Below are 16019 nucleotides of genomic sequence, written 5' to 3' on the forward strand. Positions count from 1 at the left end.
ACTTTCTCTTCTCCTAAAGATACAGGGTCAGTCTCAGGCCAAGAACCTGGCAACCCTATATCCATGTGATAGCTTTTTTTTTTGTAATGCTAGTGATGCACACTGGTGCCACAGTTGCCAGGAAGTGACAATATGATTGTTCCTCAGCTCCTCACTCACTGAGTTACTAGCAAAAAGCTGTTTCTTCCCATGAAGCACACCTGTTTCAATTGTAGGTGCTGCCTGAACTATGATCGTGTGAATGTGGTCGCAAAGGCTGCTGGATATCATGTTTGCATGTTCATTGATGAGTCCAAGATGAAAGCAATGACTTTCATCTGTCACAGGTATACTTTCACAGGTTTAACTTTCATATCTCCTCCCATCACCTCAGACAAATACTTTTCAGTTGAGGCCAGAGCTTGGAAAAATTACTTTTTTTGAACTACAACTCCCATCAGCCCCAGCCAGCATGGCCACTAGATTGGGCTGATGGGAGTTGTAGTTCAAAAAAGTAACTTTTCCAAGCTCTGGTTGAGGCCCTTAATATACTCGGCTACCAGTGATCAAGTGTACACTTAATATATGCAGGAAAGATCAAGTGTGAACCAGTAAGGCTGCTTAATAGCCATGTTAAAGGGTTCAGTACCCAAGAGTATTTGAATGTATGAAGGCACTTCTGAGAATGTGCCTTGGTAGCCTTAGTTCTTAGCTTCCTATGTGTAAGCTGTCCATGTCTCCTTGCTAACGCAAGGAGGCCCTATCTGCATATGGATGTATGCATACAGAACTTCTTCCATAGGGATGTGAACTCTGAGCAATAAGGGCTTATATCCTCATGGAGGAAGCTCTATGCATGGACATCTGTATCTGTGTTGGCCCCCTTCAGACTCTCAGCAATCTTGTGTCAGCGAGGTATGCGACCTGTGGGTGCATCAACAACTAGGGACAGGGCTAACTGAATGCATTGTCAGCAAACACTTGATGCATTTGGTAGACATATCAAAGTTGTCTTTGTAATGTTCTATGTATAATACACAGAAAACTATGATAGGAAGAAATCCTGCTTACGGTCTTAATCAGGGGACTTTTTATTCTTCTCTTTGGTCATTGTTCCTTGCCTCAGCCCAGTTTGGGTGAGATAAAGCTGGTGGCTAGAGCAAAAGTGCAGGGCTGCTTTTTTATTGAAAAGGTAGATTTAGAAAAGTGATAAGCTGTTACTTAACCACAAAAAATTCTGCAGAAAAGACCCTCCCATGAAAAAAGAAAATGAGGGGGTTGCTAAAGGCAAACTAAATACAATTTTTAAAAAACCATGGAAAGGTAAATGCACATAGCCGTTATATTCATTCTCTCATGGGAAAACAGCAGCAGAAAAACAGTCATGCACACATGCCATTTATGAAGCAATTTCTGAAAAAAAATGTAACTAGAAGAGGCACTGCCTCCCATCTCTTTTCCTCCCCCCCCATTTTTTAAAAAGTTTGTGGATTTTGATGGGGAAATCACTTAAAGTAATGTGGGAGCACACAAAATACATTTAAGGCAATGCAGCAGATGGAGAGTAGAGTAACATCTTGAGTTAATTTATTTTTGAAGTACATAGTGAGCTTTTATGATATAATTGAATTAAAGAGTCGGGGAGGGGGTGCTACGCTCCTGCTCTGTTTATTTCAGAAACTTTCCCTAGACATTCTGTGGACTTCTTTTGGGGAAAAAATACACAGAGAAGAATGAGTCTAAAGATTCTCCTCTTAAAACAGGTGGCTGTGGCAGGTGAATATAGAGAGAACACAACTGGTGAAGGTGTAAACTGCATTTCTATGCGTCTTAAGAAAAGAGGAACTGTCAAAGTGGATCAGGCTGGAGCAGACAGTTTCCTCCAGGAAGATACTAACTTATAATAATTTATAATATTTGCTATAGTATGGGTGAGATGAAGGCTTCAATGAATAAGGCCCTTGCCTCTAAGAATTTATGATCAACAAATGTTGCCTAAGGCTTTTTGCCACCCAAGGGACCCCACCTCTATTAACCTTCTCCGTCTTTATTATTCCACACCTGTTCATCCTCTTTCTGCAAGACTAATGAGGAAGAGGAAATGCAGGCTCTCTAGAGAAGTTGTCCTGAGGTAGTCCAATCTTGTCCAAGATGAGTACTTTACTGTATCAAAACAAAGACTTCCACACATATATACCAACAGAGTTTAATTTGAGCTCATTGGAGTTTGGCCCAAGAACATGTTTTCACATTAAAGGCTCAGCATCTCATCATGTGAAGCAATAAAGGTGAAAATCTGTCCCACATTGTTTAGGGCATTCTTTGCGGTTGAAGGTAGTGGACAAATATTTTTGTGTGACCCTTCAGGACAACCCATTTGAGATGAGAGATTCCCCCTCATAATAGCCTGTGTGTACACATGATGTGGTTTGACCTGCTCTCACAATGGCTAAGAGCCTTGCAGGAGAATGTCCTCCATGATGCAAAAAGAGGGGGAAGGGTATCTGAGAAAGTCAGAGCATCACAAGAGAGACCATCTTGTGACCCCAACAAGATGTGAGCACCTCATCACTTACAAAACATGTAATATGCATCCTAGACTTTTTTTTAAAAAAGTGAAGGCTATGGGTAAAATAGAAATGTTTAAGTGCATATCTATCCCTACCCTTTCACAAGACATCTTAGTTGTCCCCTCTGGTGAAATAGGTGTTTGAAATAATTCCAAAATTTGCAAAGTCTACTTTACCAAAGGTGAAAGTGAATATATATACACACACCACAAACACCTGTTTCAAACTGTCTTCAACTCTCGGGGGGGGGGAATAATTGTCTCTGACCTTAGCTTTATGTCACTGCCAGTTAGCTAGACATTTCCTCTGAAAACATCTGCTTGGCTCCTATGCCAATGTTCCACAGCAATGAGCAAGCCATGCCTTGGCATCTTCAAGGACAAAGGATTACTTGAGCTAAAACAGCCCCCCTTTTCCACAGGGGATATCACAAAACATGTGTGCCCAGGATTCTATCATAACTGATTCAGTGTATCCTTCGATGACAGGTAACTTGTCACTACATGCTTCAGTTTCCTTCCTCTATTACAAGCTGGCTGATCCGGCAGACTTCTCATTGTACAGGTGCTTTCCTTTGGCAGACTTGTTGAGATAATAGAGCAATCCAATCAAAACATCTCAGAGAAGTCGTGACAGAACATTTGCTGCTTTTGAAACATTTGTGCTCACCATATGGCAAGGGCAGTACAGGCTTAGGAGACTGTGCAATCATTTCCCTCCCTCGCTCTTTTTTTGTTTTTCCTCAGTGAATGGTGTCACAGATTTGTGAGAGCCAACATTCATTAAATGTCAACAAAGCCATCCAAATTTTTAAAGGGGTTTGCGCAATCAAATCAGAGCATTCAGTATAAGAGAATTTGTTTTGTTTTTCTTTTGTTTTTTAAAAAAGCCACCCACACAAAATCTGTGCTGTGGTGCAATCCGCAGCCAAGTAACCTTGGTTGCATAAAACTGAGTGGGCAAAATAACTCTTTTGGGCACTAAGAAATAAGAAAACATGGCCATAAGAAGCACTAATTCAGGTTCCATTTGGGGGAGCACAATCCCATTGTGGGGGATCCATAATGACTGGATTGTTTGTATCAGGTCATAGGAAACTAACTCTATGTGGAATATTATGAAGTGTAAGTCCATGAAGAATCGAGACAAGAGTTTGATGAAATGCTAGAACAGAACCACTGGAAGGTCACATTTAGAAACATGGAGCCTGGGGCTGTCTTGAATCAGGATGCTTAAGTGTCTCAGACTGGGATTGAGTTTAATTAATTACAGTACTGTGGATTATTTAAGCCCAGGTACTAGAGCACTGCACAGTACAGAGGAGATCAGAACCAAGGTGTTAAGTCACTGGCCCTTATAATTGGAAGGCAGTACAAAGTCCTTGGATGGGGCAAGCTTGGTATAAATACCAGGAAATTTGCCTGGCCAACATAGCAGTATATGCTGCTTACTCCATATACCTCACACTCCATCCTGGGATGGAGAATGTACCCTTCAAATCTATATTGTCATGGCCCCAGGCCCCCAGTCCTCATATTCAGAGTTCCTGTGCTATAGCAGCTTTGAAGAGAAGACAGACTCACTCCTCAGACTATCCTGAGTACACCCACTAGCACCAGATTCTGCGCCTAGGCCCTTGACTCTCAGAAGTTGACTACTTATCTACTCTGAGGGTTGAACTACAGTCTTCTCTAAGAATCTAGAAAGCCCTGCAGACCTTCCAAAACCTGTCCCACAGAACAGTGACAATCATTTCACAAAAGGTCACTGGCCCATGCTTCTGCATTTAGAAGGCAGGGCTTCCTTTATTCTTGGTCCTCCTCTGGTAACTGCAGCAAGCCAGTGCTGACTTCTGCTCTCAGCTGAAGGATCCCTGTCCATGGTCCTGAACCTGCTGCTCCTGCACTTAACTCAGTGTTTTATTCCTGTGAAGGAACCTGATTTATCCCTCTGACTATTATTACTAATAATAATAATAATGAGAAGAAGAGTAGCCTGCTGCAGGAAGGAGACAGAAGGGAGAAGAGCTTTAGAGGATGTCTTGCTCAAAGGCCCTCCAGCCTAGAGCCAACACTAGGCTGGGGGAGAAACCTCTAATATGTACATGCTGTTTGGATATTTTAATAATTTACACTTAATAAATTGTTTTGTACACCTCTTTATGGTCTTTCTATATTTTACTAGCACTATATATTTGAGCTGTAGCTAACATAGTGCCCTTTAGATGTTGGCACCAATTAGCATGGCAAAGGGTGATGGGAGATGTAGTCCAACAACATCCGGAGGGTACCACATTGTCTTCCTTTGGCATCTTCTAAACCTGTGGTAGCAGAATTTTACAGTTATGGAAACTGAGGAAGACTGAATAGAACTGATTTGATTAGGTTCACACACCTAGCGAACTGAAAGGCACCATCAGAAATAAATACAAAATCCCCAGATTTACCAGCCCAGTTCCAGTAGGTACCCCAGTGCTCTCTTTAATGATGTGATCTTCTGTAGCTTAACTGCAGTCTTTTAATCAATTGTCCAATAAATGTAATCCCCATGTTTTATTCAGTAATCAGCCATCCTTCTCTGTAGTTAATACAGTTTACACAATTCCTCATGTTGGCTTGTTAATTAAATGTCTCCTGACGGCGGATGTTTTTTGTAATTAATTTGGTGTCTAGAGAATAATTAGAGGAAGAAGAGCCACAGTTCCCACAAGTCAAAAGAAATAGTTTGGAACAAAGTGGCCTTCATTAATCTTGAAAAGTGCTGTCGTAAATATAACAAGACATACTTCTGTACCCCCACTAAAAAGAGCAATAAGAACACTAAGGACAATCTAGAGATTCTTAATCAGCTCTTTTATTGGGAAACCTGCTTTCAATATAGATCATTAGTCACTCCCAGCGAGGAGCTCTATCACACCTTCAACTCAAAAAATGCTTACTATGTGCGTCAGAAATACACAAATTACCTCTTATCGGTTATATAATGCTTTTCTCCACTGCCCCTGTATTGTAGAGCACTGCAGAAGTCTGTACCTTAGGAAGCATGCAGCATAGCTGCACAGAGAGTATTATACAGCCACAAGAGTGGCTGTATACTATAGCCAGCATAGGTTTTTCACATTCCACAATGTTAAGTTGAAAATACCCCCATGCCATTCTGATGCTTCCCATAAGATCATTTCAAAACAAAACCTTACAAAACTTATAGTGCTAACTCAGAAATGCTTGCTTAACAACCCCTTCAATTTTCATGGCGATAAACAAAACAGTCAGACAGAATCAAGAGTTCAAAGTCTAAAGAGAGAGAGAGAAAACCCAGAGCCCTCTTGGACTTTTTTCTCTCAGAGTTCTCATAATGTGTTGAAATTAATTAAAAATCAGCCATGTTCACAGAGTACCTGGAATCCTATTACTGACCTTGCCCCATACTCTGAACTTCATCTTCTGCAGTTTCAAAGTTAAAAAAAATGCCTGGCTGATTTTTAATTAATTTAATAAATTTAACATTAAAGTGAATTATAAGCCCAGGCATGTTCAGTAAGAACCAACTGTCAGTGTTCTAAAAGCCAGACTTACATCTGCTTGGGTTGGCTAATCAGGTGACCATGCCCACACCAGACTTTGATTTCATGTGAGACAGTTATGGCTTCCTTCAGATAATCCTGGGAAGTGTCGTTTGTGAAGGGTGCTGAGAGGAGACTCCTATACCCCTTAGAGAGCTCCAGTGGCCAGACTGGTTCAACAGTCAGCTGCTTTGACTGAAGCTATGTGAGGCGAACAGGACATCTCCTAGCAAATCTCAGCACACTTCACTAACTACACTTCCCAGGATTCTTTGAGAGAAGGCATGACTGCCTAAAATGAAATAATAGTCTGGTGTGAATGTGGCCAGGGAAAACTTTGGTTTAAATTTGGATGCAAGGCTACATGTGCCTGCTGTAGAGTAAAGAGGTGGGGGAAACACTGAAAAGCAATGATACTGTTCACAGTGCTTTTCTTTTGTAAAGGAAAAGGGTTTCCCCTCTGCCCAGTGCCCACCCACCCAATCTCCTCACCTCCTCCTCCTCCTATCCTCCCTGCCTCTCCCCGGGTTCAGTGTTGGACTATGACCTGGGAGACCAGGGTTCCAAACCCCACACAGCCATGAACCTGACTGGGTGACCTTGGGCCAGTCACTGCCTCTCAGCCTCAGAGGGAGGCAATGGTAAAACCACTTCTGAATACCATTTACCATGAAAACCCTATTCATAGGATCACCTTAACTCGGGATCAACTTGAAGGCAGTCCATTTCCATTTTCAAACATGATTGCACAGAAATAAATCCCATTTAACTCAAAAAGTATGCAGCTGATGAAACCCACCCTCCCTTCTCCCTCCTATCCTGATCAAACCCACCCTCCCTTCTCCTTCCTCCTATCCCCTCCCTCTTGCCCCTCCCCTCCCCTCCCCCTCCAACCCCCTTCTTCCCCCTCCCCATCCCCCTCCTCCCCATGGTCACTTTTATCTATCTTAAGCATGATTGAACAGGAGTAACCATTCAAACCATTCAAAACCATTGAACTCAATAAGCATGCAAATGATCAGACCTGACTTTCTCTTCTTTCCCCTCTCCTCTCCCTTCCTCCTCCCCTCATCTCTTCCTTATTCCTCCTTCCCTGCCTACTCCAGCCATCCCTCCTACCCCCATGGTCAGTTATGATTGCACAGGAATAAATCTCACTGAACTCAATAACCATGCAAATGATCAAACCTGTCCTCCTCCCCTCCCCCTCCTTCCTGCTCCCATCCCCCTCCTCCCCTCTGCCCTTCCTCCTACTCCTCCCCTCCCCATCCCCTGTGGTCACTTTCACCTATCCTAAGCATGATTGCAGGGAAGTAAATCCCACTGAACTTAATAAGCATGCAAATGATCAATCCATTCTCAGCAACCTTGCACAGGATCCCATTTCCTGCCTCCCAGATTTAAAAGCAGAGAAATTCATTAACAGGCAAAAAACCTTGTGGTTTAAGAATGTACATATAGCCCACAGATATTTCTATCAATTTATAAAGCAAGGAAATTGGGCAGCTATAGTGAATGCATAAGGGGAGCAGGAGACCTGACCTCCTGTCTGAGATATTGTACTGCCCTACAAATTGGTCAAAATGCAAACACCATTTGGGTTGGTCTTTCACAGTCCAATCCACTTGCTGTGTAGCTTGGAAGAATTTGGTGATATGCCTCTGAGCATATGGTGAGTGGTGGCAACACCTGCAATCAGCCCAAATAATAGAAAAAAGACATGTGCTATGCTGATCTTGTTTTAGCAGGGAGGGAGCAACATTATTAAGACAGTTGACATAGTTCAGATAGTCACTTTAAGTATGTCTGATTTACTTTGCAATTTTGGTGAAGTTTCCTATAGGAAATCATTTTCTTTTGCTTCTGTTTCTGTGAATATGTGAAGTACAGCAACACTTTGCAAAATTTACACTAAAAAGAGTCCAAACATAATTGTGTAATAATGGCACTGACTATTCTGCAGAATAGTCTCCAGTGGACATGAGGAGTGTCTCAGTTTGCACAAAATAAAACAGTGGGAGGTGAAATATATTCTAGCAAAATTCTAGGTGTGCTCTATGTTTTTAATTGACTGTGCCCACCTTGCCTTAAACGAAGTGGTTTAAACATAGCAGGCTGAAAACATGCATCCTCTTTTTTCCAACAGCTAGAGTCATTGTTGAAGTAGCAACATATTGAAATCAGTCTGATTTTACATCAAACTGCAGTTTCAGATTCAACTGTTAATGTACCCAAAATAGAAATAGAACATAATCCCCAATTTGAAACACAAAAGGCTGTCTTCACCATCATATGACATTGACCAATAAAAAGGCTTTGAAATTAATAAAAATAAATTTGACACAGGTTTCTAGGATAATGAGAGAAATAAAAGTTTCAAGATTAGATTCTCTGTAGGAACAATAGTAACACAGGAATGAAGCAAAGTAAGAACACCAACAAACATACAAAAATGTAATTCTCCATCTTTGGAGATGGCAAGTGTTGCCACCACTCACCATATGCTCAGAGGCATGTTATGAAATTCTTTCAAGCTACACTGCAAGTGGATTGGACTGTAAAAGACCAACCCAAATTGTGTTTGCATTTTGACAAATTTGTAGAGCAGTCCAATATCTCAGAGAGGAGGTCAGGTCTCCTGCTCCCCTGGTGCATTCACTATAGCTGCCCAATTTCCCTGCTTTTTAAAGTTTGATAGAAATATCTGTTGGCTATAGGTACGTTCTTAAACCGCAAGAGGGTTTTTTTTTGCTTATTAGTGAATATGTTTATAATTATAACATTAGTTCTATCATAGTAGTCAAGATAACATGGAATATTACAATGAAGGTGCTTGCCTTATATTTATAGTTAACATTTGTATTCCAGGTACTCCACATCCACTTTATTCCCCATATTGCAGATAGGAGACCCAAAGTGACTTGGCAGCTTTGTGATTTCATACAGTAGTGGATGCCATGATAGAGTGCAGTCATTCACTTGTCCTCTGTTCAGTTGCACTGGTCAGGAAGTAGGGGAAATGGCTTCAAGGTTTGGGCAGTGCAATCACATTGCCTGAGCCAATATGGTGCTATTGGCAGTGCGTTTGCACAGCACCACTCTCTCCATTGCTTCACCCCTCCCCCTCTATCCCTGCTAAGCAGCAGTGGGACAACCAACCAGAGCCTGGATGAGCACCAGTGCCCCATCAACAAAGATGGTGGCAGAGTTATCAGCCCCTTAGAGAAGCCCTCACCACCATCTCAGTTGATGGCAGTGACCTGCGCACCCAGCGTGCAGGGCATTCACAGAAAAAGGGTAGGTGGGGTGGTCCACACGATCTGTAGGGGGGCTGAGAGCAGGGGGCCTGGAGCAGGCTGGTGCTCAAGGGCCCAGTCACCCTTGGTGCCAGCCCTGCCAGGAAGCCCTTTCAAACTGGAAACTTGATGGAAAATCAGCCTGCACTGCTGCAAGAAAGCACAGAGCTTTTTTTAAAAAAAAAATTGACCTGGAAAAAAGATCCCTCAGCCACCTTGTTTAGTTCATAGCCCATGGACAACCGTTCTGCCATGCGTCTCAAAAATTGTGTGTGTGATGTTTTCCCACTCCCTATGAAATAGGCAGGAAGAAAAGAAACCCCACCGCTTTCTCAGGTACCTAAGATTTTAACAAAAGCAAGCAGGGTTCACCACAGCACTAGTAAAAAAATATTTTCCATGCAAAGACAGGAGGGTCACAAGAGTGGCAATTTCTGCTATAATCACATTTGCATTTTGTGTCAAGTTGCCCTCAGGAACAGCAAGAAGTTTGTTTGTTTGTTTATTTGATTTATATCCCACCCTTTCTCCCAGTAGGGGTCCAGGGTGGCAAACTAATGCACTAAAAATACTTTACAACATCATAAAAACATATTAAAACACAACAACCATTAAAAACATATTAAAACAAAACATCTTCAAAAACATTTTTTAAAAAGCTTAAAAACATTAAAAAAGAAGGTTTATAAATATATTAAAAAGCAATTCCAGCACATACGCAGACTAGGATAAGGTCTCTACTTAAAAGGCTTGTTGGAAGAGGAAGGTCGTCAGTAGCTGCCAATTTATGCCATCTTCCCTCCCCACCATCTTAAATATCCTGTTTTAGAGAAACAGTTCTGAATGATATGATGCTACAAGACTACCACAATGACACTTGGTGTTGTTTTTTCCAGAATAGCATTATTCTGCACAATGTGTATAAAGTGCTATCTTTCTATAGGAGAACGTCTCCTTAGTCTAATTTCCTCTTTTGGCTTCATGGTGTGATTTATAAATTTAAAAGAAAAGATTTTATAATTCTCTAAGTGCCAGACAATTAGGTCTAAGGAAAACAAATTAAAACTGGGGACATAACACTCAAAGAGAGCATTAAGTTGATATATCAAGTGATTGTGTTCATGGGTTTTTAATCTACGTAGCAAACAGTTTAATGGGTCAGCAAAGTTTGCATTTCTTTTTAAAAAAGTGTACCTTGTTTAAGCTAAATGTTGAGCAGATCACAGTAAGCTAACTCATTTTTTAAAATCTGATTTTAGTGCCAATGATTGGAGTTAATGGAAGGTAGCACAAATTACTGTAAGGAAGTTTAGGGATCATAAGTGGAGCTTTAAAGGTTCTTCATTATGACATTGTTTTCATGGCACAGTCAAATGTGCACATATGTATTCTATGCACTAAATGCAGTACTAAAAATAATTGTACATGAAAAATGCTTCACAAAGAGAATGGTTTTAAATAATTACACAGACTGTGCACAGTCCTGCCCAAAGACCTATTAAAGTCTCTTTTATGTCAGTATAAGCATATGTCTGCAATTCCTACCCAATCGGGTGGGTATCACAGGAGTGGTACAGAACTGTAAAATTTGCATAACCGTGTAGTTGGAAGTTTCGCAAATTAGAGCAGTGATATGGGAATCATTGTCAGGGCAGCATCTAACACAACACTTGCATCACTCCAATGATGTGTAAATAGCTAGATTGTGACTAGTGATCCCAATCTACTGGCCAGAGAATTGTATTCAAATGCTAATCCTGTTTTTAATTTCTGTGTTGTTTTAATGGGATTCTTTTATTGCATATTTTAATTATAGATGTTTATATTTTAATCTTTTAATGGGATTGTTTTACTGTGTATTTTAATTACGGATGCTTATATTTTAATATTTTTGTTGTTGGATTAATACTTATAAGCCGCTTAGAAGCCTATTTTTGCATTAAGCAATATGTTAATTAATCAGTGTCTCGCTTGATTTGACACTTGACTATGAAAACATTTTGAATTTCTAGAGGATGTTCATAATGGAGATGGAACCAGGCTTCTGATTCTTAAAAAAGACAAAACAAAACTATATTTTGTTACATCTAGAACCATTGCTCTGTTCCACAATCTTCAGTCTGAATATAGAGAATAGCTTCTCCCAATAATGAGCCATAGTTCCCCATTATCCCCCAATTATGAGGAATATGATTTTCACAACTGTTTCTTTCAGCTATATGTTATTTTTCAGTCACATAATATCATTATTATAAGATAATTAATATCTTAGAGATGATGTTTCATTAATGACATATCAACAGCAAAAGTGAGATTATCATAAAAGAGCACAAACTACTGGAAAGTTTTCTTGTTCAAACCTCTCAAATGAACCTGGTGTAAGGATGGGCTAAAATCCACATTTAAACTGTACACATGTTGTATGCATTGTATGTGTTTCTTATGTAAAATGTGCATTTGCAATGTTTTTCAATGCATTTCCCCATACACTTAAAAAACTACAGAATATGTATTCTGGTACAAACTTTTTGTGCATGAAAACTGCATCATAAAACCTGGAGAAGTGTGTAATCTAGCTGGAAGTTGCCTTCAAATCCACAAGCAAGTTCAACAGTATTGGATCAGGTCGATCTGCTGCAAATAAATGGACCAAACAAATTCCTCCTCTATCCCTAGGCTCCAAAGACTATCAGAGTGGTCCATTGGAAAGACTTGTGAGCTGGGAGATGTCAGTTGTTATGTTATGTTATAGTTTATTTATATGCTGCCTTTTGGCCAAAAGGCCAAAGAATAAATAAAGAATAAATACAAAATACAAGTAAGAAAAGAACAAGACAACTTACAAAAATTTAAGGCAACAAAATCTTAACTTTTTAAAAACACAACAACTAAAAGCCAAATACATTCAATTGTCCTGGTAAAAGCAGTCCCCAGAAACACGTCAGAAAGAGCAAGGATGAGGGGCAAGGCAGATCCAAATTTTGCCCACCTGTGGTCTAGGCACAGTCTCTCCCCTGCCACAGTATGTCTCAGTCAGCAGCTCCTCCCTGTAAGGGTCCAGGCAGAAGTGTGGGGCAAGGCAGAAAGAAATGTCTGTTCTTTGATGGTCCCAGCACACTCTCATCCCTGCAGCCCAATGGATTCTGGATCAAAGATGAAGCTGTAAATCAAACATGACAGTAACAGCACAGTTTGCTGCCTTCACATACTTTCCCACTCTATACACCATATAAGCCAGGTATGCTAAGTAGATATCACAGTTCATTGCCATCCCAGCGCTGACCTTCCCAAGGGAAGGAAGTAATCATATCATCCACCTTAGTCATCTGTTTTTTCTATATGAAAACATACGATCATTTGCTTACCTGTACACATAATTTTCACAGTCTGTTTAGGTGTTCCTCCTCCTTATATATTCCTCATCACATGAGGAGGAGAACCTGACTCCACTACTCTCCACATGGTGGAAGGTGAACATCTGCAGCAAGGAATCTGCTGTATTCATTCTGTACTCATGGGTAGATGCCTAGGGCTCTAAAGTACATGGGCAGCCTAAATACATAAAGCAGCCTCGCAGCTGCAGATGTTAAGGGCTAATGACTGGAGGGCTGCAGAGTCAGGCGAATACATCCCTGCTCTTCTCCTGCACATGATACAGAATATGTGAAGGGGAACACTTGAACCTGCCTCATACTTTTTCCATTTCATTGCAATTTGATCCCTATATTCATGCATATGCATGTTATTGCTAGCTGAGCTAGCTGACTTCATGCGTCAGTTGAAGTGGACTCCAGTAAATCTATTAGTCTTTAAAGTGCAACAAAGTTCTGTTGTTTTTGCTGTGACAGAGTGACATGGCTACCCTCCTGGAAGTTCTACATCAGGGGTAACAAAAGTGGTGCTCTCCAGATGTTCTTGGATTGCAACTCCCAACAGCCCCAGCTAGTAATGGAGTTTTAGCCCAACAACATCTGGAAGCCACCATGTTGGCTACCCCTATTCTATATGAATATTACCAATTTAGTGTTAGGAACATAGGAAGCTGCCTTATACCAAGTGAGACTATGGGTCCATCTAGTCAGTTGACACTGACTGGCAGCATAGGAACATAGTGTTGGATCGAATAATGAGAAAGCAACAATCAGCATATAATAGATTTATTTACTTACTTACAGCAGGTATGGACTGCCCCATAACAAACAGTTCTCAAAGTGGCTTGCAGCATACAATTAAGGTTCAATATGGATACACTTGAATACCATTACTCAGCTTCAATACTTATTTTGAAAAATTGTAATGACCATCTGGATAAACAATGTGAAAAACTGTTGTGCATTAAACGACCAGATAAAGATGTTAGGCAGTCAGCATGTGTACTTTATTGAATAGGGCTCCTGTTGGGGGATGTCTAAGCTACAATCTGATGTAAGTATTATTTCAGATAAATTATCACCGCTTCCCCCAAAGAATCATGGGAATTGCACTTTGGGGACAGTGCTGCAAATTCTCTGTTAGATTTTCCAAGACCTCCACCCCTCCCACAACTACAGTCCCCAATGCGAAAAGATTGGGTATTAAACCAGTGCAAATCTATAGTGTAGATATACCCTTAGTGCTGTTCTGCTTTGGATAAGAGAAAACCTTCTATTATGAGCACTCAAAAATGGTTGACCAAGGCAAAGAGAGTAAAATGTTACTGTTCCCCCAAACCCCTCAGCTTTTATAGGTTTAAATTTCCACATTCACAATAAACTGCAGTGTCTGCTTCATAAACTTTCCTTGGTTGTTTTAGTGATATAAGGTGTAATACTCTCTATATTACATTTTATGCACATTTCTTTGTACCCAAGGATGGTTAATTCTTTTATAGATTTCTAGAGTTATGGAACAGTGATTACATGGACCTTTGGTTGTTATAGGGTTGAAATTTGCTGAAGAAATCTATGCTGCTCAGAAGAGAGCTTATTGGTTAGAAAGGAAACAAAGATGTACAATATTCCTCATCTGGAAAATGATTTAGAATGGGAACTTTGCTAGGAATCTCTAATGTTTCTGAAATGTTTCATTTGACTCATGCTGAAACAGCTGTACTGGCTCCCAGATTTTCCCCCCATGGGTGCAATTGAAAGTGATGGCTTTAACTTTTGAAGGACTCAGTAGCTTGGATCAACGGTAGTTAGGGGGAAACTCCTCTTGTACAGATATCCTCATGTGCTACAGGTGTCAGATGGGGCCTTGGGTGCCAGTCTTGTCTAATGTAATACTGGCAGGCACAAAGTGCAGGGCTTTTTCAGTTGTGGTACCATCATTATAGAACTTGCTGTTTTGCCAAAATTAAAGGGATTCCAGAGGCAATGAATATTCAAGTGGGGGGAAAAGTTACATGCTTTATTTGAAAGATTTAGTGATTTATGGCAGACAATATATAGATAAAGCAGAGATAAAAGCAGCTAATGAGCACACCTAGGCTTATGTTCACTTTCAGTTGCTGGAAGCCCCAAAAGCAGCAACAGTGAGGTCCCAGTGACCAAGTTCTTACACAGCACTGTGCACCCTCAGCCTGTGTTGAGGCTCCCCAGTCAAGAGCTAAGGGGCTTTATTTATACCCCAAAGAACCCCTGGACATAGGCACAGGTTTGCACCTGTGACTTTAACTACCTTTAGGGAAGTTGTTTTAATTAGGCTCTCATGCTTCTGTCTTTGTTTATTAGTTCGGCTGGTCAGTGTCCTTGAGCTTTGAAGCAGCATGATTTATAACCCCTTCCTGAAGGCTGTGTTTCTCATCCCTCAGCAATGTGGGAAGACACTCTCCCTAATGAGCTATCCTGCATACTCAGAGCTTCCCAGACTTCTGTACTACACAAACAGGGTGGGAAAGCAAGCAAATATCCCACCTGGCTGGGAAGCAGGGGTGTGAGACAGGAGCATGGGACAGGGGAATTGAGCATGCCATACTACACTTCCTCGGCCCTTACATCAAGATGTCTTCTGGATTTTCCCATACACTTCCTCCTCAAAGAGGTTCAAAAGGCCCCACTCTAGATGGGTTTCCATAAGATTTACATAGGCCATCTTGTACTAGCAAACATTTCTGGAGCTCATTTAATATTCCCAGTTGCACAGATACATAATTGAAACTGCACTGAGATTTCCTTTATTATTATTACTTAAATATGGCTTTTGGCATTTAATAATCTGTTTTATTGAATGTGTTTATTGATTGTTTTATATCTTGCTAGCTGCAGTCAAGATCCTTTGGAGTCATGCTGTAGGATACTACTTGTGTGGTTTTTAAAGACAAGCAAATGCTGCTGCCACCACTGTTAATTAATTTACAGCCTGTACCCAGAGCAGCATACAATATAACCTGAAAGCCATAAAATATAATACAAAGTGCAATGGAACAATTCCCACCAGCAATAATAACAAATATGCAATACAACAATTATTTTAAAACAAAAATCTAACAGCAGCAAGAGTAACAGATATAATATGTGAAAACGGGCAGCCATAAAACTGGGTGTTACACATTTAAAAAACCCATTAAATAGAAATATCCTCCTGGCAAAAGGCACACAAAAAGGGGGTTGGACCCCAAAGTTGGGAAAGCAT

This window comes from Rhineura floridana, chromosome 1, assembly GCF_030035675.1.
Source record: "Rhineura floridana isolate rRhiFlo1 chromosome 1, rRhiFlo1.hap2, whole genome shotgun sequence".
Taxonomy (NCBI): Eukaryota; Metazoa; Chordata; class Lepidosauria; order Squamata; family Rhineuridae; genus Rhineura; species Rhineura floridana.